Here is a 25,397-nt window from a genome sequence, read left to right on the forward strand (position 1 = left end):
CAGTCAGCCTGGAATCCAGAGCCACACCACTGTGCCAGCCTCTCTCTTCACATGGCGCTGTTGCCTTCTGTGAGATTCCTGACACCCCTCCCCCACCCATCACCTTCACTCAATACCAGGTTGAGATGCAAATGAGGAGACTTCACTCAGGCAAGTCTGCTGGACCAGACGGAGTGAGTCCCCTTGTCCTCAAGACCTGTGCCCCCCAGCTGTGTGGAGTCTGTTTATGCTGAGTCTGAGTCTGCAGAGGGTCCCGGTGATGTGGAAGACATCATGCCTCGTCCCTGTACCAAAGACGCCACGTCCCAGTGGCCCCCAGGATTACAGGCCCGTGGCATTGACCTCCCACATCATGAAGACCCTGGAAAGGCTCATCCTGGACCAGCTGCGACCCATAGTAAGACCACACCTGGATCCCCGTCAGTTCGCTTATCAGCCTCGTCTCGGAACTGAGGACGCCATCATCTACCTGCTCAATCGTGTCTACACCCATCTGGACCAGCCGGCGAGCACTGTGAGGGTCATGTTTTTTGACTTTTCCAGTGCTTTCAACACCATCAGGCCGACCCTCCTGGGTGATAAGTTAGCAGCGATGCAGGTGGATGCTTCTCTGGTGTCCTGGATTGTTGATTACCTGACAGGAAGACCACAATATGTACGTCTCCCACAGTGTGTGTCTGACAAGGTGATCAGCAACACAGGGGCACCACAGGGGACTGTCCTCTCCCCCTTCCTCTTCACCCTCTACACCACAGACTTCAGCCACTGCACAGAGACATGCCATCTTCAGAAGTTTTCTGATGACTCTGCGGTGGTTGGATGCATCAGCAGGGATGATGAGACAGAGTACCGGGCTGTGGTCGACTCCTTTGTCACGTGGTGTGAGCAGAATCATCTGCAGCTCAACGTGGCAAAGACCAAGGAACTGATCGTGGACTTCAGGAAGACCAGGAAACACTTGACCCCTGTTTCAATTCAGGGGGTCAGTGTTGACATTGTGGAGGACTATAAATACCTTGGAGTACACATTGACAATAAACTGGACTGGGCTAAAAACACCACAGCACTTTACAGGAAGGGCCAGAGTCGTCTCTATTTTTTGAGGCGACTGAGGTCCTTCAACATCTGCCAGAAAATGCTGAGGATTTTCTATGAGTCTGTTGTGGCCAGTGCGATCCTCTATGCTGTTGCATGCTGGGGGAGCAGGCTGAGGGTTGCAGATGCCAACAGACTTAATAAACTAATCCGTAAGGCCAGCAATGTTGTGGGGATGGAGCTGGACTCCCTCAAGGTGGTGTCGGAGAGGCGGATGCTGTCCAAGATAAAGACAATGTTGGATAACACCTCCCACCCACTCCATGACATGCTGGTCAGTCACAGGAGCACGTTCAGTGAGAGACTGAGATTACCGAAAAGCACCACTGAACGACACAGGAAATCATTCCTGCCTGTGGCCATCTCCCTGTACAACGCATCCACTTAACACACTGGTTACTGCTACAACTACACATGTTTCTTTTCCAACTATTTATTTATGAGTGACTTATGTATGTATGTATGTATATATATGTATATATTGTACTATTCTTAGTTAGTGTATTGTCTGTCTTGTCTTAATGTTGGTTTAAAATGGAGCACTGTAACAAAAAATAATTTCCCCCAGGGATCAATAAAGTATTCTGATTCTGATTGATTCTGATTTATAGTGGACCGAAATTTTTGGAGTGGCCCAAATAATTTGTGTGGCATCTTATTGAATGCAAAACACCTGATTATTGTGTAAATAGTTTGAAATGGTTATTAAAAAAGGCGTAAAAGGTAAATGGCTGCAAATAACGTTGTTTGCAAAACTTGTGTGTAGGATTTTAAAATTGGCAATTTATATTTGAATTAATGAAATATGATTCATTAAACATGTTTGTGGTTGTTACGGTAAAAAAAATATAACTTTTTCTACTCTGATTTTATGTTTTCTGTCTGATTTTAGATCAATTGTGTTAACAACATGTGAGGTTGTGCTGAAAAGAATGATACCAAACAAGGCAAAATAAATAGTTTTTAAAGGTGAAATGTAGAGGGAAAATCAAAAGTAGTTAAAAATGGCCAATTATAGAGGGTTAAACTTTTTTTTAAGTAACGCAATAGTTACTTTTCAAGTAATTAATTACTTTTAGAATCTACTTTTTTGAAGAAGTAACTAAAAACGATAACTAATTACTTTTTCAAAATAACATGGCCAACACTGTACATGACTGAGGCTCTGGGAAATGCATTTGATAGGTCTACTGAGGCTTTATCAGAAATTAAGTAATTCTTAAGGAGAGATCGGGCTGAGGTATGTCAAATTACAGAATAACTATTTTGGTTTATCTTCAGTATGTCAAAATTGATGGCGTTATCACTGGAATGACATACTTTGAGCCAAAATGCAATACCATCAGAAAAATTTCCTATTGGCAAAAGGTTAATAGCAGGACAGTTATCCCAAGCACACTGCCAATGCACTAAAAACATACATGGATAGAAAAACACACAAACAAAGACTCTGAGTCATGGATTGGCCTACCCGGAGCCCAAACCTCAAAATCATTGAAGAAGTGTGGGATAATGTTGACACAGAATGGAACAAAAGGCAGCCAACATCTGAAGAAGAGCTTAGAATGTCTTTCAAGAAGCCTGAAGAACTATTCTTGAAGATAACTGTGCTGAGGAATAGGTCACAGCAAATATTGACGCTTCAAGCTCATTAGAATTGTACAAACTTGGCTTTTGCCTTATATATTGTATTTTCATTTTTGTTTGCACGTTTCATTGAACAATGTACCCTTTTCTCATTTTCTTAGAAAATATAAAGAAATGACCCATATGGAAAAGAGATAGTAAAAACTTATATGTGATTACTCATGAAAGTGGCCACTTTCATGAGTAAATCATATAAGGCTTACAGGATTTACTCATGAAAGTGGCCACTTTCTCATTACTTTCATACATTGTTTTAGTAAGTATCCAAAACATACAAGTTTCCTTATATAAATTTTCAAGGGATCTTATATCTGTTTTCACTCTTATATTCTTTTCATACAAGTCTCACACAAGACAGATACAAACTTTATAAGATTTATATATATCTTTTCCATATGGGGAGGTTGGCTCAAAACATTTGCACACTACTGTATATTGGTCAGTATTGTCACTATCCCTCTTTCGAGCATCATAACCAGCTATGAGGTAAGGGTGAGGGTGAGGCATTGAGTAACTTTCCGCCTCATGCTAATTTAATTTTAAGATCATCTTCCAGATTTCTATATATACAGTTGTGAAAGATGGTACCTGTATAAAATAAAGTCCTGGCAGTTTTCAAGATTTTCATTGTATTGTATTGTGACTTTCTTCACATCTGTGGGCTTTTCTACTTGTTATCAAAAACCCAATCCAGACAGCACTAAGTTCTAAAACATGTTTATTGGTCCCCTTTTAGGTTTTAAGAACTAGGTTTAGAACCAGCTGGAAACATTCTCAACAGCCAGATCAACATAAGTTTTTTTTAACATTAAAACCATTTTTTTCTGTTCAGGAATGCAAGTAAATAACTGCAATTTGGCGACTTAATCAAAAAATAATCATTTGCTTTTACTGTTTTATCTGCTTTTTTTTTGGAAAACTGTCATTTTGAAAATTAATGGACAAGAATGATAAATATATATTACCATGAAAACCATAATCTTGATTGAAGTGCTTGCACATACTAGAGGATTAATCAGTACAGAAACATAAAAGGGTTTCTCTATCTATCTATCTATCTATCTATCTATCTATCTATCTATCTATCTATCTATCTATCTATCTATCTATCTATCTATCTATCTATCTATCTATCTATCTATCTATCTCTTTTTGTAGACAGTGAATTTCCTTACTGTAAATGCATGCTAGATGTTTAATTCAAATGAAGTACAACACATTTTGGCATTTAAGTTTTTTATTAAAATCTTTTCCAGTCTTTTCCATTGTTAAAAAGTGGTGGACAGGAACTAAACCCACAGCCTAGATGGGCTGCCAATGACCTGTTAGATTTCAAGTATTTAAGACAGAAGTTTTCTGCCTACAGCTTTCATTCATATCATCCACACTTGAAGACAAATGACTAAATAAAAGAGAAGGGCACAACGAGATCTCTCTTATGAAAATTAATGTTCACTGAAATGAACATCCCCGCCTAAATTAGCTCTGCCCTGAAACCTCTAAGATCCCTTGAGCTTCCCATCATTTTGCATACTCATTGCACAAAAACTCAGACTAAGCACAATACATTACAAGGCCTTCACATGCAAAGCAGATGTATACGGCTGCGTTTTGTTTCCAGCTCCATACAAATTGCTTACATCGCTTGAGCATATTCAGCACGAGATCATAATTAATGGCGGTGTGGCATCTAAAAAAAAATGTAAGATGGAGATAAGGCTGTAAAAGATTCTTGACCTGACAGCAGGCCAGCTATAGCTTTCACAGTTTGAACTGTACGGCTGCACAGATACAGTGCTGCCTGCTGGGCATGGCTCACGGTCTCTTGGCCGTTGATTGACTGGAGAGTCACTGAACTACGAAAAAATTTGACATTATGTCTGAGAACATGGCACAGATTGATAATAAGCCTGTTCTGTATCGTTCATGCAATATGGACACTTGACTTTCATGAGAAAGGACATATTTTACATTTACACTGCTTTATATTCTTAACTACTTGGGAAGGTCCAGTTTTTCAAAAGGAAGTCAGCCAAACCATGGTTGCAAAATTGTCAGGACCAAGTGGATGCTTACTGCGTTAAACACTTTTTTGATGTCACTTTGATTTTGGGTTATCAGAAAAAAAATGCTTTTGGTAGGAGCTGACCTGTTGTTGTTTGAAACATTTGTTTTTAAGCACTTTGATATAAATGGAACCCTGCAAAGAAAAGGCAGGGCCTCCAATAATTCACGGAGACAAGTGCAAAGTGAAGACAGCCCCAGGGAGAAAACAGGGATTACTAGTTAGCTCAGCTTTGTGTGAGTTAAATTGGTCGGAAGAGAGCAGTTGTGTGTATGATTGTGTGCAGATACAGTACACACAATTTCTAGCATGCCTGTGCAGACATGCAGAAAATAATCTCACTGTGTTTGAGTTTAAGGCCAAATGGAGGTCAAAAGATGTTATATGTTTAAATTTGTGCCAATAACAAAACTTTTTTTTCCCTCACAAAAAAAAAGAAAAGGAAAAGCTTTGTTTGTGCATCCCTCAAGCCAAGATTTTTTTTTTTTTTGTCTATCACCTTGAGAGACTCGCTGTGTAACTGGAGACCAACTGAAGAGATCAGCTGTGGAATTTAGGAAATTAGCATCACTTGGGTAGCCAAGTTCAACAACAATAGTTGAATTTTGATCATTTCACACTGTTTTCAACCTTTTGTAATAAGCCTCTAAGCACCTCTGTCAAAAACCATAAGATTACAAAATTATGAGCATCCAAAAATTGTCACATTGCTATAGATGAACTTCCAAGCAATGACTTTACTGAGAAGTGGAGTACGGGGGCCAGGAAACGGGTGGGTGCATTAACATTGAAAGTTTTTTCCAAAGGTGTGAAAATAACAAGTGGAAAATTCTTATTATCTTAAGAGTGATAGCTTAATAGCTGAAACTGATGAATGAACTATTAGCTCTAGTGGCCTGGTCTCATGGCTTTGCCTGAAAAATTAATGATTTTATAAGACTCAAAGGTTTTCAAAAAGAAAAGCAAATATGTAACCCTTTTTTTTTTATTAAAGTGAATAACCCTGTCTCCTATAAAATATGTTTCCATACAATTAAACATATGCGAGCAGGAAACCTCGCTAATAATCTTTTTTGGCAAGTTGTAAATACATTGGTAGGGATTTATCATTTATATAGTCAACTTTTCCTATAAAACTATCAAGTTACATTATTTACTTGATGATGACAGTGCTCAACCTTTCAATGGTTGAGCACTGCCAGTCTTTCAACACTCACAGCGCTTGGTGAAGATAGACTGTACATAAAAGATGGACATAGCTGACATGACCCATTAGTTTTGGACTCCACATTCTCAACCTCAGTACTAGTGTTTTAGCTTCCAGGATGTTACTATTTAAGTTATTAGCAAATGCTAGCAAGCTTTGTTAGCGATGTTAGAGATACATATGTGGTATAAAATAATTCATAGTAGTGATGCGCGAATCATGAACGAATCGTTCAATACTCGAGAATCACTTTACTGACTCATGAATCATGATTCACAAGCCCAACTGACTCACTGACTCATCCCTGTTGCTGTTAGCAGCAATGTATCTAGCTTATAATTAAAATTGTGGAGAAAAACACAACATCCAGTATCTTAACAAAAAAATTTCTGCTCTGAACTGGAAGAAAAAACCCTGGGTAGAAGCTCACATCAAGACAATAGCTCCTCGGTTCACAGTAGCATCGCTTTGCTAACATGCTAACAGCACATTTGAGCTACTCACCCCCTCCCTCCTGTGCTGAATCGTAAGCATAAGCGAATCACTCAGGACTCGCTAACCCCCTCCCTCCTGTGCTGAATCATAGAGCGAACGAATCACTCAGGACTCACTAACCCCCTCCCTCCTGGCTCACAGCTTCTTCTTCTTCTTCTTGGTTGGCTACGAATGTTAAGGCGCATTACCGCCCCCTGGCTCACAGCTCAGTGGACATTTAGATGAGAAAATATATATTTGACACATTTAAGGAAAATACTAATAATAAAAAAAATAAATAAATGTTTATTAAGCAATTTTGATAGGAAATTGCTTAATTTTAGAAATGTTTTTGCTCTTTTTTGCTCTATAAAATAGTTTTTTTCTTTTAGAATCTCTCATCTTAGCAGTAGGATTTACATGAAAAGAGAAACAAATTAAGTTTGAGTGAAAATGTAAATTTTTTGCACTCTCTGGTCAACTGACTCAGTGAATCAAATGACTCAAAAAACCCGATTCACTTTGGTGAGTGACTCATTAAAACTCGATTCAGTAAAAAGAATCAAATTTACCATCACTAATTCATAATGTGGCACCAGACTTTTTTTTTCTGAGTCACTCTAAAAACGATACAGTTGCTCCAAATGGCTGACCAGGGAGCGGATTTGGTTGATTTCCAGCATTCTCTGCACTGACCGGTGACCTGTCAGCCCCATTATGTTTGATCATTCAATCATCAGCTTCATTCATGCACAACACACGCACAGCTACATGGGCAAATAGTTGCACTCTCATCCATATGCTAACATGGAAGCTTGGCAACTCCTCTCTGAGAGTGAAGACACAAAGTTCTGCAAACCAAACCGTGAATGGACCACCACAAACACATCTGTAACAATGAAACCTACACGGATACTTAAATCACCCTACACCAGCCGAATAGGAATATTTTAAAGAAGCTAAGAAAGGCAAAGGTTTGGTACTTCTTAAAAAGAAAATCTGAGTCAGTAGAAACTGGCACGAACAGGTCACACTTTGAGAAAACCGTAAATCTTAAAGGAGAAAACTGCAATTGGTGCAGCTCTAATAAATTGTTTTTTAACTGCTATAAAGTTGTGCAACAACCTCAACGGGCCATTAGAAAAACTGTAGTGTTTATGCTACCTCACTATTTCATTTTTCTTGAGGTTAGAAAAAGATCTTTTTAATCCTAGTGCTTTTTGAAGCTTTGTATGCCCTCCATCCAATCTCCTCTGATACAGTTAGTAAATGTAATGGTTGACTGTAGATCATCCAGCGACTGCTACATTCAGTGACACAATTTTAATACTTTTTTCTCCTTATGAAGCTACAATGTATTTGGAATATCACAATAAATGTGTTACTTAAGATTTACTGTTTTAATTCAACAATATTATGAAAAAAAGTTTACTTTTAATACATTTTCACATAGTCCCTTCATTTTCAGAATTCAACAGTAACTGGACAAACTTACATGATGAAAGGATTGTTTCTTAGATGCAAATCATTTCACTGCCTAAAGTCAGAAACCCATGGACATTAAAATAGACTGAAAATATCTCCAGTATGACATCACATAATCTAACTGGAAATGTATATCCCATAAGCTAAACAGAGGCATGTGCTAAAAAGGTTTGAAACGGCAGGTGATACATTCAAATCTCCATTTAAAGGCCATCATGACTTTGTGGTAAAACAATTTGTAGCATTTCCAGCATCACTGATTGCAGAGCTTAAAAAACTAAAACAAAGGGTGTTTCCAAAATCTTTTTATTTAAGGAATAAATTAAATCAAAGGGCAGCTCAATGCTGGTTACTTTAAAGTAGCAACTGTGATCTTCACTTAAAAAAAAAAAATCATTGTTTTGGCATGCTGCCTGTCATACTCTCCTTTTGCTTTGTGGCAGGGACACAGACTGGGATGGTAAGTGTGGTGAAAACACAGTCTTTTTATTAAATAATGAGTCAGGCAGCAGTTGGAAGGGGCCTGGGGACACACATAAGGAGGGAGAGACAGCTTGGGTTACGCAAATCAATCTGTTTATCCACAGAGCTAACTCAGTAACACTAACAGTGGGACAGTCTCTCAGACACGAAAGTTATTCTTTCCTTTAACACAACATTATCAATCTGTTCAGTCCACAACAACACTAAAAAGAGCTGCAAACACATTCTCACAAGAAAACCAGGAGACAAAATCAAATGAAGGACACGATGCTGGATTTAATGAATAATTTGTGCTGCTGTGTCAGCACACAGAAGTATAAAGTCTTTCATACTTTTACAGCAAATGTGTTCTCTTAAAAAACGCAGCAGACCTACCATTAGCTTTTTTTAGTGACAGAAACAACACTGAATCCCAGTGAACTTTATGTATCACCGATTCTTTTTCTTCCACCGCTTTAGGTGTAAAGAGGCAGAAGAAGTCAGCTAACGTTAAATATCATACAAAATGCTGTAACAACAAAATGCAACAAATAATATACTTAAATACTAGCAAACTGTATCACTTACCACTACAGCATGTTTTTCTTATAGTCACATAACTGAATTTTCAATGTGCAAGACCAAGATAGCGTTCAGCAAGGTAGGTTAATCTATGCTAAGTATCATGTATCATGAAACAGACCAATTATTTGAAATTATTTAGAAATTATTTTCATGCTGTAATCAGAATGCAATTTTTGTTTCCACTGGCAATTAGTGCCATATATGAATTGCTAATTAACAAAACTCTAGACTTAACATATCAGAAATGTAATTTTAATGTAATTTACTTCTCACAGAAAGTGTGTCAGAAGTGATGTGCTATTTTTGTGCAAGAGGGACATTTGGAAACAAAAAGAGAAACAAAAATAGCATGTTAAAAACATTAATCTTGAAACAATATGTAATTTTCAGCTATTGCAGGAGTAACTGGTTATATGATCTACTATTGCTTGTTATTTACATTTATTTAAAGGTGTTATGAAAATGAAACCGTAGCTCTGATGTATATCAAATATTACAGCTTTACGATTATATTAGTATCTAGGACAGCCTAGATACTGACACAGGGATGTGCCTGAATTGTTGTCATTATTTATTTATTTATTCTGCCAAGGTCATTTTACCAACCAAGCCAGGTACAAATTACAATTTATTTACTCCTATTTGTAAGCTTACTAGCAATTAGTTTGGCTCTAATTTAGATTCAGGCATGCCATTAGATGCATATCAACTACAGTCGGGAACCCTTTACATTTTACATTGTAATTATAGTTTTCGTTCCTTATCAGACCATCCATATACATTTCTATATCCTAATTATTAACTGAAATGTAAAATTCTACTTTATACTTGTTTAACAATAAAAAAAAATGTTAATTTACCATTTATTAACAATAATTATTAACCCTTACCAGTAGTTTCTTTTCTGCAGAGGCACACTAGTACCTACACTGTCATCCTCCTCTTGTACAAATACTTCAGTGGGTCAGTCATATTAATGTCTTTAAGTTTGAGGATTAGACCAGCCTCTCAGCTATGCAAACTGCTTCCCAAACATCAGAAATGCTAAACTGCAACTGGCACAAATGTGAGCAGTTTGAAACTACATGCTATGTAAGATTTATGAAAGCTCATTAAATATTAAAAATGAAAACAATGCGTTTTATACAAATTTTGGCACTTAAATCCAAACTGTCTGCATGGAATATTCCCTATGCAGCACACACAATAAAAGAGGCTTTGAACATACCACGATGATATGAAACAGACTTCTATATCAAAGTTGCACATTTTATAAAAACATATTTTCATTAAAAAAGCCTCACTTTTATTCATCAAATTCGAAGGGCATCTTTCTATTACAACAGTTCTATAAAGCAAACATCAGCTTATGCCAGAGTGGGACATGAAGAAGTGGCGTAAGATAACTTTGGCCATTTAAGACAGTGCCTGGCAGGGTTCCTCAGCAGGCAAGCTGCCTCTGCTCGAGGGTCAATCACACTGTGACTGGGCACAGAGATTGGCCAGCATAAGCAGAGCAGGGATTACTTTGCCCAAGCTGAGTCTCTGTGTGAGGTCCATTGGGAGGACTGTTAGATGGAGAGTGACCATAGTTCTGTTGAGACGGGACCATCTGTTTCTGTCAATCTCTGCTTACTTATATCCTTCCCCCCTTCCTCTTACTACAAAGAAAAGGAAGTGAATAAGGAGATGGATGAGGATGGTAATGGGATCCTGCCTATACCTGACAGTGGTTACACTACCTCTGGAGAGAAGCCTTCGCTGCTCTTCTGTCACTGGGAGCTGACTTCAACTTTGGTTGTCACAGTTGCTGTACAGTCTGTATCACCATGCTGGCGGTTTCAGTGGTAGTGCAACCTTGGGATGACAGCCAAACAAGTGTTCACTGTACCTGTAGAAAGTTTTCTTTTTTTATGTCAAGATTTTTCTGATCCCCACTGGAGTTGAGGGCTCCATGTTTATGAGTTTATGGTTGGTTGCACGTTCAGTCTTGAGTGGGGTCACAGGAAAAGAGCCTTACACAGGTGAAAGACGAAGAGGTGGTTGAACTCAACAAAAAAAGAAATGGAAAAAAACAAACAAACCAGCAGTTACCGTTTGGACAACAGTCTAATAAGGTACTATAATTTCCAGTGTACAATTGCAATGAAAGTGCAAACTATCCATAGCAGCCAAGAACTTTTTTGTACTAGGCTGTAAAAATGCTTTTTAATGCTATTAAACTGGGTATGTTACCATGGGAATCTTTGGAAATTGACTTGCTTTTCTGAGCCATCCTCAAGTAGCCATTAGAGGAACTGTAATTTTTGGCATTTCCATATTGGGCCAATTGTTCACCCTTGGAGCTTGCAAACTGGTTTAGATGCAAATATCGGTTTAGATAACTGATGTGCAAAAGAAAGGTAAAGCCCCCAGTGCCCAGTTTAGCAGAAGGAGCAGGTCGAGTATTATGAAATGGCATATTAACAACAGCAATTTCCGTAACACATTTTGCACTTACATCATAATGCATTTTTTTTTCTCCATTGACATTTAGCACTGGTAAGATTGCCCTACCCCTTAACCACTTGCTTAAGATGCACTGAAGATATTTGAAGCTCTTTTTAGTGCAACACTTGGATGTTTCTGTGTTCCATCTCTCAGGAGTGAAAGAACAGGAAAGCCAAATAGTCTTGTAAATGCCATCATGCGTTGCATGGAATTTGCTACTGTGCTATGACTCACGCACCACCTTTTTGTCAGAAAATGTCTACTTTAATCCCTGTATTTGAATGATCATTTCCTCTTGCTCCTCATGATGCCCACCTGTTTTAGTGTTCCCATAAGGAACAAATAAATACTTTTCTAAAAACTGTCCATCTCAGGTTTTATTTTATACTCTTGTCTTGGGTCTCTACTAGCCGAACTGTAGGTAAGTGGGAGAAGGTGGATGGATGGTCTGTACATACAATACAAGGCTCTTCTTTCGCATTGCAAATTTGGATAATTGAGGTTAAAGTTTAATTTATACTCATGCCTGAAATATATGTAGTGTTTACATTGTAGCCTACTCAGTGGCAAAGGCCACTGCAAGCATTTGTGCCTGTGTGTGGTATGCCAGTAGCAGGAAACATATAGGAGGAAATGGCAGTTGCTGCGGAGGTGCATGTCAGGTTACGGTGTAAGATATGGAATACCTACACTGAAGATTTAACACAGAAGTATGATGTCTGTGTAGATTCTCAGTCATCCAGGTCATGGTAGTCTAAGGAGCGTGGAAAGAAAGCGACTGGACTTCTGCTTCTTCACCTCTCATCCAAGAAGCTTCTTCAGTTCTAAGACCATATGGTGGAGAGTCCCAGGTATTTAATCCCTAGTGGGAGTTGTCCCTCAATAGGTCAGTTGAACCACTATTGATCATGTGGCTCATCACATGTGCCAAGGTGTGAAGAAACGTGTGGGTCATTAACAGTAGAGGTTTCGAGTGAAACCATCGTGAGACAGCCTCACCCTATAATGGGAGATCACCTGAAACAAGATGTGCATGGGCAATAAGGCACCTAGGAAGGGATCTCAAACTACATTGTAGGTAGGTGGCACACAGTTGGTGTCATAAGCCACACCCTCTGTTCAAAGATGGTCATTCACAGTGGACATAGATGGTTTGAAGGAGTGAAAGATGCCATTTGTCTTCTCTGTCCAAAATGTGAGCAGTGCTATCCTTGACAGAGTGACCTTTATCCTTTAGATGTAGATGTACAGCCCCCCCCCACGCCCCCTCTGTTTTTTTTTGTTTTTTTTTAATTTTTGTCACCCTTAAATGTTTCAGACCATCAAACACATTTAAATATTAAACTAAGATAACGTAGATAAGCAAACACAAAATGCTGTTTCCAAACTAAGGTGTTTATCTTTAAGGGGGAAAAAAATATACATGGACTTGTGTGAAAAAGTGATTGGCCCACCCATCTTTGGAGAGTCATCCACATGGGCGGGGGGGGGGTGTTGAGCATGAATCGCCTTTTGAAGGTCACACCACAGCATCTTGATTGGATTCAGGTCAGGACTAGTAAGTCTTCATTTTGTATTTCTCAGGCCATTTAGCTGTGGACTTGTGTTTTGGTTCATTGTCCTGTTGCAGAACCCAAGTGTGCTTCAGCTTGAGGTCACGAATGTCTGGACTTCTCCTTCAGGATATTTTGGTAGACCGAAGAATTCAAGGTTCCATTTACCACAGCAAGTCTTCCAATGTCATGAGGCAACAAAATCACACTACCACCACCATATTTTATTCTTGGTAAGATGATAGATGTTCCAAAAAGTTCAACTTTTGTCTCATCAGCCCACAAAGTATTTTCCCAAAAGTCATCAAGATGTTTTCTGGCAAAACTGAGACGAGCCTTTGTGTTGTTTTTGCTCAGCAGTGGTTTTCACCTTGGTACTTCTGTTATATTTGTCCAAAATGTAAATGTGTTTGATGATCTTAAACATTTAAATTTGACAAACATACAAAAAAATAAGAAATCAGGAAGAGGGCAAACACCTTTTCACACCACCGAATGTTTACCATGCATTTATGAAGTTGCTTTTTGGTTTCTCCAACGTAGAGGTCTGAGTACTCCTTGGTGCACTGCACAGCATACACTGCGTTGTTTAGTTTGTGTTCGGGAGTTTTGCCCGTGGAATGAACCAGTTTTTGTCTGAGGGTGTAGATAGGTCTAAAGTGTACTGGGATCTCATGCTTCAAGAAAATTGTCCTTAGTTTTTAACCTGCTACATAAGGGATGACAATGTTGGGTTTTTTCATCATTCTGTTTCTCCCTAGTTGGTGTCTGACCTTCTTTCTTGTGTGTCTTTGCCAAATTGATCAAGACCCAGTTGGGATAACAAAATGTTTTAAGAGCTTTCTTTAAATGCGTGTTCCTTTTCTTTCCCTTCTGCCTTACAGGAAACATTTTCTTCCCAGGTTAGTGCAGCCCTTTTTTGGATGCCTTTGCAATGTAGTCAGTGTCTGGGTTATGGAGTAAAAGCTAAAAATCAAGAAGCGCTTCTCCTATATTCACTTAATTGGAATATTAATGGAAAAATCAGCATTTATCTTACAGTGGGGCATTTTTCTCCATGTTATTTCCTGGTCTTTCTAGCAGTTACATCATAAATTTAACAATATACATCAAAATACATTGCTATAACAGTGGTAGTAAGATTTTTTTTCAACAAATCCAAGAATTTGACAGCAGAGCTACTCACTGGATGAGAAAAATCTCATGAGCAGGAAGACAGCAGTAAAGTCCCAAAAGTCAAAGAAACTTAGGGTGTAAAAAAAAAAACTAAGCGTGACAGCAGACAAAACATTGCCTATGGAGCTTCATCTCTGCTCTTAGATGCACATATAACCCCGAGGACACGACTTCTTCTCTGTCACCCAGGGTCCGACCAGACAGTGGCAGTCACATGGGTGTGACTTGAGAGTTTTAATGTGAACTTATCAAGAGGGTGACAGTGAATGTGTCTGCTCTTGCTGGATTGTGTTTTTTCTTTTTGTTGCGGAAGCAGCAGTATTTTTGGTAGGTTTATAGCTATTATTTTACTGTGAAGTGTGCAGAATTAGTGTATGTAGGGATGGCGATATCATCCACGGGTTTCTATACTCTGTATTTTGAATCCTCAACATTATTGTTCTAGCTGCCTCAGTGTTACTTTATTTGTGCCAAAGGTTAGCATATTTTGACCATAGAGTGGTCTTACTACGGTTCCAAAAGAAGTCCACATGGGTTTTTCTATGGTTAGAAAATGAGCAAATGTCCATCAACCAACTACTAGGGGTACATTGTAAGTTTGAGGTAAATACAATGAGTACTATAGATGTGGAGAGCATGCAAAGTAAAGTATGGCTCAAATAAATATGAGTTAGGTGTAATTTGTCCACTAAAAGTTATCCGGCAGTACAGAATACAGCACCTTATTCTTGTATTAATTTTGTTGCCTGATAAGCCTGTGTGCTGTGAACATTCTCACATGGCTTATAGTGAGTTGTTTTTTTTTTGGTTTTCTCTGTATGAAAATAAAATACAAAAACAACAAGTTAAAAAAAACACCCTTTAACTGATTTGGACCAGAAAAAAACAAACTGTAGGTGTTGGAGTCAAATTGTTAAATGTTGCCATTATTGTACTTAAATTTGTAAGTCGTGGTTCAAACTATATGATCAAAGACATTCCTTTTGTTTCTGAGCCATCTCACATTGTTGTGAAGCAGAAGATCATCAGCATGTGCATCAACTTCTCTAAGAAATTCCCTGAGCATGCGATGCTAACAAGAAGAAGATGCCCTGAGAAAATGTATCATTTTCATCATTGTTTTCATCACCTCAGCATACTCATCTGACAGGGTGGAGCATAAGACAGACTGATGAATAATGCAATGGTAAGAGATTAGCTCAGGATTGTCCTCTTTCATTCTTGCTACAGCTCCTTTCTCTCTCCCCATCATAGCAGGGGCTCCATCTGTGGTTATTGAAACCACTTGGTTTGGCTCTATTCCTCGCTTTGTTAACATTTCCTTAATGGCCAGGCAAATATCCTCTCCTCTTGTAGTGCTCTGAAGGGAAGTTACCCCTTGCAGATCTTCACAGAACTCTTTCTTATCGTTGTTGAAGAACCTTACATAAACTAACAGCTGAGCATTGTCAGACACATCAGTGGACTCATCTACAGCCAAGCCTACACATGGTGTCTTATGTATAGCTTCTTCCAGCTGGGACAGCACATCCTGAGCTAATATTTCACTTCTCTTTGTGGCTGTTGATGCTGACATAGGTATTTGCTTTATTTTATCACAAAGCTCTTCTTTTTGTTTACCCTCAAGTAATGTTTCTTTGACAACACCTGCATCTGTAAAAGGCTTTTTGTGTGGACCTAAAATCCAAGCAACTCTGAGGGAACATTTGTGAGCACGTTGTTGGGCGGTGAAAGAACTGGTTAAGATCCTTGTGGATTGATCATATTGGGCTCTGAGACTGCTAATTTTCTGGGACCTGAGTTCAGACTTCGGTTGGTATGATTGTTCAAAGGCTTTGTGCTTTGCCTCATAGTGGCGTTTGACATTGCCACTTTTAATCAGACAAGCTACTTGAGTGATTTATGATATAAACGACCCGTCGCTCATAACAATCACACCTGAGAGCCCGTACAATCTTAAAAGCTGACTCTAAGAAATGCTTTTGGCAGAAGAGTGAAATATGTGAAACGAGGACAAGCATTTTCAGGCTTTTTTCATCCACAATCCAGTGCACTCCATTCTTACAAGCAAGGGATGTTTTGCAAGTTTTCAAGACTTTCACAGGTTTTTTTTTCCTCCTTTTACAAACGCCTAAATACCCCTGAGCAGATGTGCCCATCTGTGATTTGTTTCATTTCTCACACATTGAAACTGGGGAGAACAGCTTGCTGAGGCTGAAGACATATCCAGGGTACACACAGCATGTTAACACAGTTAAATGAAAAGGTTGTGTAAGGTGTGTGAATGTGATACTTTTAAACTCACATAAGAAGAAGATAAAGATGTGCCTGTCGACAGACGATCATTGTTAGTACAGTAGCTCATAATAAAGTTTTGCCGTGCATCATATTGGATTTAATTTAGAATTTGTACAATTCTGATGAGCTTGGAAATTAATATTTTGTATTACTGGCTGCCTTTTGTTTTGTTCTCATTCAAAATGATCCTACACTGGCTCTGGGGAAGCAAATCCATGACTGACCCGCTGGTGGCAAGTCATAACAACGCCAAAAGGTGAGCGGACTCGAAATCAAGACCCAAGTGTACAATAAGTCTTTATTGTACACAATGAGTTAATTACACATGGGGGTCTTAAAAAAGGGCTTCTCCTTAAGTACTGGTGGGGTTATGAAGTGAATGAGCAACAGGTGTGGGACACCATCAGACACAGTAACAATGTGGTTCTAAATGAATGGCTGAAGTATTTATTTTCTCAATATTCAACTGCAGAGAGAGACTGTGAACATGGGAACCACTTAAAACAAGGACCTTGGCCAGAACACATACAGGATTTATTATTTTTTGCCCTACAACCTAATACATTCAGATGGTCTTTATAGCAGGGCCCTGGAGCTGTACAACATAGCTGACTGTCTTTCATTTGGAGTTCAAAAGTATCCCTTTATGTATTTATTTTACAATTTTAAAAAAACAACATTTTTTTAAAAGAAGAATCATGTTTGTCGTGTACAAATCATTTCTCACTGGGTGGTGATTTATTGGATATCAGAAGTTGTTACTTTTGTGATCTCGCTGCACATGTTCATGCCTGCTACAAAACCTCCTGAACCAATTAATTAGTGCACTAAATTTGAACTCCTCTCATGTAATCAAGCTCATGAAACTTGCAGAATTTCTTTTTGAAATGCTGTGATGTGAAGCTTTTCCGCACCAATAATCAGCATGATTGGGACCTTGCATTTATTTATTGAGCCTTTTAACAGCAAAGTAACATAATTTTCTACCTTTGTAAAACAAGTGTAAGGCAGCAGATTCCCACCCTTAAACACTTTACAGATTCCAGGTCTGGGGGAAGTGTTTTTGAAGCCCCTGCAGCTCTGCGGATTTAAACTGCGCTGAAGAATAACAAGCCTCTGAGAATGCTCGGCTGAGTTGGCAGGAGCAAGAGACAGGGGAATCATCTAAGAGGAAGGGAGCCCTGGGGTATTGAGGAGAAAGAGGCGAGCGAATACGTTTTCTCTGCAAAAACCAATTAGCAAATGACTCCCTGCACCCTGCTCTTGGAAACTGAAAAGAGAGAACAGAGAGATATAAAGGGAATGAGAAATGGTAAAACAGCAATGCTACATGTGTGTGTGTGTGTGTATGTGTGTGTAGGTGGGTGGTGATGGACAGATTCTAAGTATACTGTGCATACTGTCTGGTTTGTAGATGCTTCACCTCGAGCCTTCAAGAGCATCTACCACCCGTAAGACATTGAAATGCATCCATAATGTTTAGAATAAATCTGCTCCGGTTTGGCACAAAGAAAACAAAACAGGCTTTTTTTTGACAGCTCCACTTATTATTAACATTGAATTAACTTCATTCTTTCATAAAAACATGTGCTGTCATGTCAGCAGACACCCAGGTCAGTGTGATGCCTGAAATCTGACTGCTGTTGTGGGTAGATGAAGGAAAGATTCATTTTGAGAACCCAACAGACCAACCTGCTGATAGACTGAGAGGTGCTGATGCCAATCCATCTAATGGATGTTTCTAATATTTCACAAGGTTGGACTCCTATGCAGTCCAATACAAAACGGTTTGAGGGCTGTTTGTGAAACAGCCAGAGTTTCTCTTTAGTTATGGTCATGTGCAGAAATTCAAGGGCTTTCATTCTGATGGAGATACAAAGTCTGATTCAGGTTGTGTAGGAGGATGCGACACAGCCACAAGTCTCTAATCATTTAGTGAAGATGGTATTGTTTGAATTTCCACACTGAAACAGTTTGTTTGTTGGCTTTTTACTTTTACACTTAACCTTGCATTCTCATTGGCTGACTCATTTACATTTTGAAAAGGCAAACAGTTTGACAGTCAAAAGAGCGTAAAAATGGTCACGCCTTAGCTAAGAGCAGCTTTGAGCAAATACATCTTTCTGGCATGAAACCCAGCTGAGACGAGCTAACATGTATCTCTAATATGGTGATTATGTGGACACGGAAGCTGGTTTAGATGAGCAGCCAATCAGAAAAGAGCTGGCTTAAAGGGCAAGGTTGCCAAATTGGCTTGTTTCAAGTGGATGTCATGATGACCATTTTTTAATAACTTCAATTTAATTTAATTTCTTTGAAAAAATGTGTAATTGTTCTTTTTCTATTGTTTTGTAAAATAGTAATAATCAAGGATTCTCTTGGAACCTCAATGCACTTGCATTATAAGCGTAATAATCTGGTCAACTCGACATGTCTCTACGGTGCATTGTTTTTTTAAGGAGGCTTTGTCTCCTAGGCTCCGCCTGAGGGCTAGATTCCTAGATCCTGCCCTACAGCCTGGTTCTCATCAGCATCATCAGTAGCAGCAGTACTTAAGGACCAGCTGCAGCACCCAGTTTTTGCCGGACTGTTGTGAGCCTCCGAGTTGAGCTTTGTGTACATCTGAAGAGTGGTTCTGACTCTAATCCTGTTGCTGTTCTTGGACTGGTCCACTACTTCTTGAGGGACTTGGATGGGCACTCAACTCTCATACTCACCTGCCTGCTCACCCTCCTTTGGCTTTGAGTTGCCCCTGAAAACAGAGTAGTGGCTACCTTCCCTGCACTCGTCCTGTTGACCCAGCTGAGCCCTCCCTGTTGTATAATTTGCTAGTTAAACTCTCTGTTGTGTTAATAAAGTTTCTGAACTGCCAATTGCTGTTTCCTGTGTACTGCTTAAGACCCCACTTGGTAACTTTGCTATTTAAAGCCATGAGCTAGACAAATTACGCAAATCATTTCCTTTGAAAAAAAAATCTATTGATGTAGCAACAATGTCATTATCATGAATGTTTTTTGAGCATGCTATTTGCTGAAGTGAAACAGTGATATTGCCCATATGGAAAAGAAATAGAAAAAATTTATAAATGAGTTGCATCAGATGTTGCCAACTTCATATAGTGAATCATATAAGGCTTATATGATTTACTCATGAAAGTGGCCACTTTCATATATTGTTTTAGTAAGTATCCAAAACATACAAGTTTTATTTATATATTTTTTCCAGGGATCTTATATCTGTTTTCACTCTTATATGCTTTTCATACAAGTTTCACACAAGACAGATACAAACTTTATAAGATTTATATATTTTTTTTCCATATGGGTGTGACAGTCCCATTTCAGACAGAGGATGAACTGAGGGGCTGCACTAAGAGACAGTGTAAGATTAACAGGGATTATACTGAACTGTAAATTATGCAGAGCTACTCCACTAGAGTCCACCAGTAAAATGAGAATCACTCCTGCTGTAAGTTGCTCTAACATATTTCTGTATATCATTTTATTTAATTGTTTATCCGCAAGCTATTTCAAGACTACTGCAGTCATTTAGTGCAGTTGCTAGGGCTTTTATTGTGAAAGGTACGGATAGAAAGAAGTCTACTGGGCATACATGTCAAACAAATTGAGTTTCAGGTATGGACCGGGGACAATCGTATCCATTTAAATGAAATTATGTCAAAGAAATTCTGCTAAAAGCTAAGAATATCATCCTGGTGCTAAATCAATTAATTATTTGACCGTCAAATACTACAGCCATGCCACTAACATGACTAAAAAAACCTGCTAAAAGACATGGATGAAATTTCACTGAAGCCACGATGGAATTTCCCTCAATACCTATCAGACAGTCGTACTCGTCTGGTCTTTACCTGACATACCCTGATGATTCTTCCGCCTCACCGAGCTGAGCTCTTCCTCCAGGCTTTCAGAGTGAATCTGTCAAGTGAAACTGTCTCTGGGACGAATAACACGGCTGTGCAGTTTGCCTCGAGATCAGATGACTGACAAGCACAGCGGCAATCAAAAATGGATAGGAAGTGGCTCTGAGTCTAAACCTCGGCAAAGAACAGACGCCGCATCCTGTGAAGTAGTCGGGCTGTAGATGTGAGGCGCAGGCAGCAAGCATTCCCACACATGCTGCATACGAACACACACACACACACACACACATCCATCATCCATATAACATATGGTGTTGGACTCGGCTGTCTCTAGGCCTTTGGATAATTTACGCAACAGGTACAGTCACTGAAGCCATCTGATTGGTCAAAGATGTATCCCAGGCCTGCTGATGATTCCCAGGGCTGAGCTGTCCATGCTTTATTGATTGCTACACCAACTGTTGCAGTGGCAAGGGATCTAGTTAGTGAGCATTCTCGCTCTCTCCTGTTCCTTTTACTATAAAGGAAACACGACACAGGCACTGTAAGTGTTTTATTTACAATCAGCAACCTCACATCACAAACATGTTTTAGAAAAGTCACTCCAAAAAAAAAAGAAAAAAGAAAAAAAAGGTGTTGTATTATGTCATTCCTTTCTTCTGTGTGATAATAGCATAATGGGGGAACAGGGTGGGGGGCAGGTTTACATACATGAAAAGGTGCAATGGATGTTTTGCAGTGCCTTTCATGGACGCGTGCATTTGCAATCTGTGTGAAATTAATGTCTGATTTACTAAGGCAGCAGCTAGTGTAATTACGTAGTCAGCAACCGGGACTGCCTACTAATCGTATTTTGGGAGTGAAGGAGAGCCTAATGCACACTTGGGCTTGGAATTCCTCAAGGGTGGAGCCATTAACAAGCTCGGGAAAGAATAGACAGTTCAATGATGCTGAAATTTTCAAAGTAAGTAGATAGTGGCATTTTTTTTTATATGGACGCAATTCAAAAATCAAGAACACAACAAAGGAAGAGCTTGCCTTGTTGCAAAGCAATCAAGCTTATTTTAATTCTTGGACCGCATGCATCTAAATTTGGTCTCATTAAAACATATTAAAGCATAAAAAACCCCAACACCTTTATATTTACTGTTTTAAGTGACCTAATGCAGTGTATTTCTTCAGAGAGACACAACAAGATTACTTCCTTTCAGAAAACAGATGAAAAGCAAATCCATGTTTATATCTACAGCCTAGTGCTATTATATGGATATTGCTATTTACACATCACAGGCACAAAATCTTCACCCAGACAACTTGTCACAATCTCTAAATACTTTTAAAATGGCCTGGTACTTATGTAGTACTTTTCTACTCTTACAGAGCACTCGCTGCACTTTTTACTACAAGCTGTTGTCACCCATTCAAACCATGTTTTATTCTTTGCCTTTAGATGTTTTTACCTCTTACAAATATATTCACACAATTTGGGTTTGCTGCCTTGTTCACATGTGTGCTGGAGAAAGTAGGGCTCGAATTACTGCATTGCTTTATTTCCTGAGCCCTTTGATGAACTGTGGTGATTAACTGTGTTATCCATTGATTTTTTAACCATAATGGGGGAGTTGTGGGAGGGATGGAGCTTCTTCAAGATGTGACAGTCATATTAGCTAGTTACTACATACTTGTTTCCAAAAAGCTGTTATTTTTGGTCTTTGAACTAATTTAGGGCAGCTAACACAGAGATAGCAGTGTTATTGAAAAGTTGTTCACTGGGTTCTTAATAAACTAATAGCCATTTTCCACTAGTACCTACTCGGGTCAGCTCGGTTTTTAGGACTTTCCATTTAAAGGTAGTACCTGCCACTTTTTTAGTACCTATTTAGCTGGGTTTCCAAGCAATCTGAGGCAATCCAAAAAATGTGATTTCAGCAGAGTGCATGCTACCAATTGGTTAGTCAGTAGAATCATGATTGAAATGGCTACACAAAAAAACAACACCAGGATTCCAGACTCTGACGAAAAGCCATACACTTAGCAGCAGGTTTACCTTCACCTCAACATGCTTCTGTGCTGTGCCTAACATGTGCAACAAAGCCACACGCATTCAGTGGTGCTCGATTTTAATTGAAAAATGACCCAAACCGAGTCAAATCGAGCCAAATAGCTAATAGCAGAAAAAGGGTTAATAATGACTCTGTATCGTCATGGTTAACATGTTCATCTAGTCTCAGGGTGTCACAATGCTAGTGTACTCACAGTGCCAATTCTAAGCCTAGATAAACAGGAGGGTTGTGCCAATTGAAACATGTGAATCCATCCGCTGAAGTGACTCCATGTAAAATAAGGCAACAGCTGAGAGTTTCTTCTTCTTTTCTTTACAAACATGCAGTTCAGTTAAATTTAATTTTATTTATATTGCCTTTTTTTAAACTTAAATCACCCACAACAGCTGCCGCAAGATGCTTGACATTGTACGTTAAATACATTTTAGTAATAGAGAAAGAACCCCAACAATCAGATGAACCTTTATGAGCAAGCACTTGGCAACAGTGGAAAGGAAAAACTCCCTTTTAACATGAAGAAACCTCTAGCAGAATCAGGCTCAGGGAGCGGCGGCGATCGAGTCGGGGTGAGGAAAGGGAGGCAGGAAAAAAGCAGCTCTCCTTCACCAGTCAACGATGGAGGTACCCACTGTGACGTCACCATTTCTTTTGGACTCTTCATTTAAAATGTTGCCGTTAGCCGCCTGATAAAATACTAGAATTCCACCCACCAGAACTGAAGCACAAATTTCTTGGATAATTTGTAACCCCCAGCAGGTCTTTGTTAGATAATTCCATTAAAAATGCCCAAAAAATACCAACAGCACAAAAGTGGAGGAGAGGTCTAGTTCAGCCTGCAAACATCCTTTGTGATGCTGGAAAGTTGAGCACTTTCTAAGACACTGACTCCCTTTTGCAGCCTCAACTGACACCTAGCAGCACTGTAGAAGGCTAAAGATGGCGCCGCGTATGGATGCCCTGGTGCTTCAGTGCGTTACTTTTGTCTTGTTTTTGGGCATTTCTTCTGTGTCTGGGAACTCCTCTGGATACTCGTACACCAGAGAAGAGCTCCTTAACTGCAGGACTACAACGCCTGTGGATTTATTTCCAATATTTGTCGCATCTGCGGCAGATTTACTGCTGACTCTGATCAGGAAAGTGAGACGTCGAAAGAGAGGTAAGCGAGCCGGCGTACTCGTGCGTTTGAGGAAACGCGGACTGAGAACGGCCCTTCCTGGGATCTTCCTTTCTAATGTACGCTCACTCTGGAATAAGATAGACGAACTGGCCCTGATGAGAAGCATGAACAGAGACTTTGCCTCCTCCTGTGTCTTATGTTTTACGGAGTCGTGGCTCAGTGAGGACATCCCGGACTGCGCGCTCAAGCTGGAGGGCTTTCATCTGCTGCGCGCGGACCGGCAGGCCGCTCTCTCCGGTAAAACCAAAGGTGGAGGTGTCTGCTTCTACATCAATAGTGGCTGGTGCACAGATGTAACAGTGATTGCTCAGCACTGCTCTCCCTCTCTGGAATATCTTTTTATTCACTGCAAACCGTTTTATTCTCCGCGGGAGTTTGCTTCATTCATCCTGGCCGCTGTTTACATCCCGCCAGACGCGGATGCGCAAGCAGCTCAGTGCGCACTCGCAGAGCAGATTCTCCACACGGAGCGGACATACCCGGACTCTCTCATCATTGCTCTTGGGGACTTTAACAAAGCCAATCTGAGCCATGAGCTTCCGAAATACAAGCAGTATATTAAATGCCCGACCAGAGAGGAGAGGACATTGGACCACTGCTACAGCACGATCAGCGGGGCCTATCGCGCGGTGCCGCGCGCTTCACTCGGACTTTCTGATCACGTCATGATCCACCTAATCCCCGCGTACAGACAGAGGCTGAAGCTCTCCAAACCTGTCGTGAGGACCAAAAAACTGTGGAGCAACGAGGCTGTGGAGGAGCTTCGCACGTGTTTGGAGACCACAGACTGGGACACAATGAAGGCTGCTTCTAACAGCTTGGACGAGTTTACGGACACTGTCACCTCCTATATCCACTTCTGTGAGGACAGCATTGTGCCATCACGCACCAGGGTGAGTTATAACAATGACAAACCCTGGTTTACTCCTAAACTCAAAAAGCTGTGGCTGGAAAAGAGTAAGGCGTTCAGAAGCGGAGACAGGGACTGCTACAGAGAGGCCAAGTACAGGTTCACTAAGGAAGTGGACATTGCCAAACATCAGCACTCTGAGAAGATGCAGCAGCAGATCTCAGAGAATGACTCGGCCTCTGTGTGGAAAGGTTTTAGGAATATCACAAACTACAAGCCTAAAACCCCCCACTCCACTGATGACTTGCTCTTAGCCAACACCCTTAACGACTTCTACTGTCGTTTTGACGAGCCATCAGGCAGCCTTCACACCTCCAACGACCCCAACAATAGAGGCACTTTGGACACTCATTCCCCCACCTCTCCCCCCTCCATAGAGCCATCACCACCTTCAAACTGTTCACCTGCAACACCCGCCCCCTCACCCCACACAAAAGAGGATTTCACACCACCTCCTCCGACCACAACTCTTCATATTCATGAAGCAGATGTGAGGAAGCAGTTTAGGAGTCTGAATGCTCGGAAAGCTCCCGGCCCAGACGGTGTGTCTCCTGCCACCCTCAGACACTGTGCAAACGAGCTGGCCCCAGTGTTTTCTGGCATCTTCAACTCCTCACTGCAGGCATGTCATGTGCCTGCCTGCTTCAAGTCCTCTACCATAATCCCTGTCCCCAAGAAACCTAGGATCACTGGACTAAATGACTACAGACCCGTGGCTCTGACATCTGTGGTCATGAAGTCATTTGAGCGCCTAGTTCTCTCCCATCTCAAGACCCTCACGGCCCCCCTCCTGGACCCCCTGCAGTTTGCATATAGAGCCAACAGGT

The 25,397-nt window shown here is 40.1% G+C and overlaps 1 long non-coding RNA gene across 1 annotated transcript in view; it reads left to right on the top strand.

Annotated features, from left to right (window-relative positions):
• Nucleotides 1–3,101: 3,101 nt before the first annotated feature.
• LOC146642502 (uncharacterized) overlaps nt 3,102–25,397 on the top strand; it is a 501,695-nt gene continuing 479,399 nt past the window's right edge. Inside the window, exon 1 of the long non-coding RNA XR_014909668.1 lies at nt 3,102–3,145. This is a non-coding gene — a long non-coding RNA (uncharacterized LOC146642502). The remainder of the gene's footprint in view (nt 3,146–25,397) is intronic.

This window comes from Rhamphochromis longiceps, linkage group LG23, assembly GCF_057381845.1.
Source record: "Rhamphochromis longiceps isolate RC_006_pf linkage group LG23, R_longiceps_female_GT1.1, whole genome shotgun sequence".
NCBI lineage: Eukaryota > Metazoa > Chordata > Actinopteri > Cichliformes > Cichlidae > Rhamphochromis > Rhamphochromis longiceps.